The sequence below is a fragment of the Triticum aestivum genome, chromosome 2D, assembly GCF_018294505.1.
Source record: "Triticum aestivum cultivar Chinese Spring chromosome 2D, IWGSC CS RefSeq v2.1, whole genome shotgun sequence".
NCBI lineage: Eukaryota > Viridiplantae > Streptophyta > Magnoliopsida > Poales > Poaceae > Triticum > Triticum aestivum.
Genome location: NC_057799.1, coordinates 298,355,836 through 298,361,813, shown reverse-complemented (window position 1 = coordinate 298,361,813; position 5,978 = coordinate 298,355,836).

Sequence of the window (5,978 nt, the reverse complement as noted above, 5' to 3'; positions counted from 1 at the left end):
AAGAGGTTCCACATCCTCTAGTCCATGCCACTCCATTGTTGAACTTATCTGAAACATACTAGGTAGAAGCATTAGTCCAACAAGAGATATGTTGTCATTAATTACCAAAATCACCCAGGGAGCACTTGTGCTTTGAATCTCCCCCTTTTTGGTAATTGATGACAACATGCATCAAAGTTTTAGATAAAGATATAGAGAATAGCAAGTAAAGCTTTGGAAAGACACGTAACATGCATAGGCTCCACCTACATGTATGCAATCATGTAAATATGGAATATAGGAACATGTGAATGCACAAGCATGACAGAGTAAGCCATGTGTTACATGTATCTTGGCTATATGCATCAGAGCAAATGGTGTGAATATAGGAAATGTACCTACATGCTCATGAGTCCTCTTGCAAACAGTATGTACAACAGCAAGAGATCCTCATACACATGACTGTGATGCATATACTTACCTTGTGGTCTTGAGTTGGCTTACGAAGAAATGAACCTGAGTGAACAAGGTTAGATAACACAGATACACCTACTAGCCAGAGCAAACAAAAGAAACCACAAGAGTACCAAGACTGGGATAACATGTAGAGAGTGAGTACTAAGTACTCTATTGGATATAGACATGTCCCCAAAGGTAAAGATATGCAATAAATTCAAGGATTTCCTTCCCTTAGATGTCTTGCTCCCCCTGAATCTTGCATGAGATATTGGGAGAAGATAGGGAACAGAAAATCAGAGCAAAGAAAAGAAACAGAGCAAATGCAAACAATCAAATATGAACATGTCTTTCCCCTCTTGAAGACATGTGACTTCTCTCCTCTTGAACACCAAGCATCTGGGGTTTCTTACACTCTCCCCCTGAGTATTCTCTCCCCCCTATAGAAATGATTAAGCTTTGATGTGATCTCTCTCTCCCCCTTTGACATCAATTTCCAAGAAGGGTTCTTCTGGATTTTTGTTTCAAATGGGTTTGGTCATTGAGTCATAGAGCAAAGCAGCAAGTCGAATGTGATGCTGGTAGAGGACAAGAATCATTGAGTGGAGCTGGAGCAATCAGAATGCAGGAACAAGTGGCAAGTTGTCGTTTCTGCAGTGAAATCGGTAGCTCCGAGTTGTGTGCTTCGGTTGCACCGAAAGGAATTCGGTTGGACCGAAGAAAACAAGCCGGCGTGACCGAGTTCATCACAGTGAAAACACTTGTCACCTCAGCTCACTAAACAATTTAGATCTCACAAGGATTTGCAAGGAATTAGCTGAAAGATTTGCAATGAATTGGATGCAGGGAATGCAGAACAGAACAAAGAAAAAGAAAGGATCTAGATGAAGTTTTTTTTGAAAGGGGAAACAAATATGCATGAGACAAATGCACGAGCACAGAGAAACACAAGAGAACTTCATCTAGAATTGGTCGGTGACAAAGTCACCTATGTTAGAGTATATTGACTTAGGAGTCAAGTGAGGTCACTTGATCAGAGGTCATACTCATCGTTTAAGCTCAAAATGGGGTTACCATTTTTCGTTTAAGCATCTTGATGTATTCACATCTTGTTGAGTTGCTTTGACCCATGACTTGGAGCAAAGCTTCTCTAAGATGGAATAACATACCTTGGGTGGTGGTGATGATCTTGATCATGTAGTTGAACTTGTGTGGGTTGCTCAAGGTTGATGTAGCTTATCAAGAATTGGGAGCACCACCTGGAATTTGAGTTCATCTACCTACATGGGTTAGTCTTGCAAGGAAGAGCACTTGTGTATCCAAAATGACAATCATAGAATTTAATATAGAATTTGTCAAAGGATATGTGTGAAGGGTTTCGTGCTTCCTTGTCTTCAACCACCATTTTGTAGAGACTTGGTGACGAAGAAATTGCTCAAGATATGAGTGAGTTGCAATCTCATAGATTTAGATTCATCCAAGTACCTACAAGGGTTAGATAGCATGCAAGGGTGTAAATATATCCAAGACATATAAATAGCATCATGAGAGAAATATCAAGGATTAGTCAAAGGCTCATGCCTTGCATGTATCCAAATGGAGTTCCTACTCCAAGTTTGAAGCATCAATGATGTTCAATTCACCTCTCAAACGGCAAAAGACTTTCTCATCAAGCAGTTTGGTGAATATATCCGCTAATTGCTTATCGGTGCAAACATGCTTAAGATCAATGTCCCCTTTGGCAACGTGATCTCAAATGAAATGATGACGAATTTCAATATGCTTAGTTCGAGAATGTTGCACGGGATTGTGAGCAATCTTGATGGCACTTTCATTGTCACAAAGCAATGGAACATGTTTCACATATACCCCATAATCTTTAAGAGTTTGGGTCATCCAAAGTAATTGAGCACAACATGAACTAGCAGTAATGTATTCCGCTTCGGCGGTGGATAAGGTTACCGAGTTTTGTTTCTTGGAGGACCAAGACACAAGAGATCTACCAAGAAATTGACAAGTACCCGAAGTGGTCTTTCTATCAACCTTGTCTCCGGCATAGTCCGAGTCGGAGTAACCAACAAGATCGAAAGAAGACCTCTTAGGATACCAAATGCCAAAATTTGGTGTGTGTATTAAGTATCTCACTATCCTTTTCACAGCCTTAAGATGATACTCTTTGGGGGCCGCTTGACATCGTGCACACATGCACACACTTAGCATAATGTCAGGACGAGAGGCACAAAGATATAACAATGAACCAATCATGGAGCGGTAAACGTTGTGATCAACCGGTTCACCATCTTTGGTCAAATCAAGATGTCCACTAGTAGGCATGGGTGTAGTCATACCTTTGCATTCTTGCATATTGAACTTCTTGAATAAGTCCTTGGTGTACTTTGTTTGAGAAACAAAGGTACCTTCCTTAGTTTGCTTGATTTGCAAACCGAGAAAGGATTTGAGTTCACTCATCATAGACATCTCAAACTTCTCCGACATTAGCTTTCCAAACTTCTCACTAAAATGAGGGTTAGTCGAACCAAATATAATATCATCAACATAAATTTGGCACACAAATAGTTCTCCATTAACCCTTTTAGTAAAAAGAGTAGAATCTATTTTTCCAATTTCAAATCCTTTTTCAATAAGGAACTTGGTCAAGCATTTATATCACGCTCTAGGAGCTTGTTTAAGACCATAAAGAGCTTTGTGAAGTTTGTAAACATGATTAGGTTTCTTAGGATTGACAAAGCCGGGAGGTTGCTTACCATAAACTTCCTCCTCAATTTCACCATTTAGAAAAGCACTTTTAATGTCCATTTGGTACAAGGTGATGTCATGGTGATTATCATAAGCAAGTAAGATGCGAATGGACTCAAGTCTAGCAACGGGAGCATATGTCTCACCATAGTCCATACCTTCGACTTGAGTGTAGCCTTGGGCGACTAGACGTGCTTTGTTGCGAACGACTTGATCATCTTCTTGTTGCTTGTTGCGAAACACCCATTTAGTACCAATGATGTTGTGGTTGTTGTCGGGCTTTTCAACCAATGTCCACACTTGATTTCTCTCAAAGTTGTGTAGCTCTTCATGCACAACGTTTATCCAATCCGGATGTTCCAATGCTTCTTCAACCTTCATAGGTTCAATGCTAGAGATGAATGAATAATATTCACAAAATTTAGCCAAACGAGTTTTAGAGCGAGTGATTCTCTCGGTTTGGATGTCATTGTAGATTTGCTTGATGGGATGGTCTTTGGCAACTCTTGCTCGAACTCGTGGGAGCTTTTGCTTTGATCGGGGTGGAACATCTTCTTCATCTTGTCCTTCTTCTTGGCCTTCTTCATTGTTGACGTTGTCGTTCTCTTGTCGTGGTGGAGAAGGAGGTTGTTGATGTTCATCTTGGTGTACTTCCTAGTTTTCTTTGTCTTGGTGTGTCCCACTTGTGGATGCTTCCATATCTTCTCTTGGTTCACCTTGTTGTGAGGTGGAAGCTTCCACTTGGACGGACGAGGTATTCTCCTTCACCTCCGTTGGACGGATCTTGCCAATAGACAAGTCTTGGATTGCTTCCGAAGGGTCTTTGTCTCCTACATCAATTGGCAATTTCTCTACTTGCGAGCCGTTAGATTCATCAAACTTCACATCTACTGTCTCCTCAACTTTTCGGGTGAAATTGTTGTAGGCACGGTAAGTGTGAGAGTTTGAGCCATAACCAAGTAGGAAACCTTCATGAGATTTAGGAGCAAATTTAGAACGACGATGCTTATGATGAATGTAGCACTTTGAGCCGAATACTCGAAAGTATCCAACTGGGGGTTTGTTACCGGTGAGGAGCTCGTATGCCGTCTTGCCGAGTAGCTTGTGAAGATACAAGCGATTTGTTGCATGACAAGCTGTCTCAACCGCTTCCGCCCAAAAGTGCTTTGGAGTCTTGTACTCATTAAGCATCGTTCTTGCCATCTCAATAAGAGTAGGTTCTTCCTCTCAACAACTCCATTTTGTTGAGGCGTGTACGTAGCCGAGAACTCGTATGAAATTCCTTCTTCGTCAAGAAAGGTATCCCCATTTGCATTCTTGAACTCCGTTCCGTTGTCGCTCCGAACCTTCTTGATCTTCATGTCAAATTGATTTTGGGCCTTCCTAGCGAAGTTTTTGAAGATCTTTTGGACCTGCGATTTGTCATGAAGAAAGAACACCCACGTAAATCTTGAATAATCATCAACTATGACTAGACCAAATGAGTTACCACCGAGACTCTTGTAAGCATTGGGACCAAAGAGATCCATGTGAAGTAGCTCGAGCGGTCTTCTCGTGGTCATGATGTTCTTCACGGGGTGACTCCCTCCAACTTGTTTCCTGCTTGACAAGCACTACAAAGTCTATCCTTGTCAAATATCACATCTTTTACTCCAAGGATATGATCACCTTTAATAAGCTTATCAAGATTTCGCATGCCCACATGACCTAGCCTTCTATGCCACAACCTGCCTTTAGAAGATTTAGCAATTAAGCAATTTCTAGGTTGAGCCTTTTTAGTGAAATCAACAATGTAAAGATCACCTCTACATATTCTGGTAAAGACCATTTTATGATTGTCTCTACGAAACACTTGGCAATCTACTTCAGTAAATAGGACATTGAAACCGAAATCAGCAAGTCTAGATACTGAAAGTAAATTGTACCCAAGAGATTCAACGAGCATGACATTTTGTATGGAGCTATCATGTGAGATGGCCACCTTACCTAGGCCAACCACCTTACCCTTTGAGTTATCACCAAAGGTGACATACTTTCGAGGGCCGTCGTTTTCAGCAAGCTCATGAAACATATCTTCGTCTCCGGTCATATGATCAGTACATCCACTATCAAGGACCCATTCTTTTCCTCCGGCCATGTAGCCGCGAAGATTAGCCATAAGACCAAAGTGTCTCATTGCATCATCAAGATCATAGTCACTATCATCATCCTCATCATAGTATCCATGTTCAACATCGTCTTGTGATTGATCAACTCCTAGAGAGGGTAATTCATTAGATAAATGATCATCACAATAGTCATCTTTATGAATTCTAATAGCTTCGGATATGATATTGCTAATGATTCCAACATCTCCTTTGGCACGCATGAGATTGGTAAGCTCAAATAGATAATCACCAAATTTAGGATCACTAGTACTCATCTTACTCAAGGCAATAGACTTATGGAGAATTTCATCTAAGTTTTGCAAAGAATAGTTTGGAAATCTTTCCTCAAGAAATCTCCATATAGTGTAGGCACAATCAAGAGTAGGCAAACATCCAATCAAGTTTCTAGGCCATCCTCTAGTGATAAGATTAACATTTCTAAGGTTGCGGATCATGTCAATAGACTCATCAAGGGTAGGATACAAAGGATCAACATGAGGTGCACAAGGGCTAGTAATGTACTTGTTCAAATGATATTCATTGAAAATCTCAAGCATCTCATTTTTCCACTCATGAAAGAACTCTCCGTCAAGAATAGGCACTCTATGTCTAAGACTCCCCAATGTAGACATATCCATC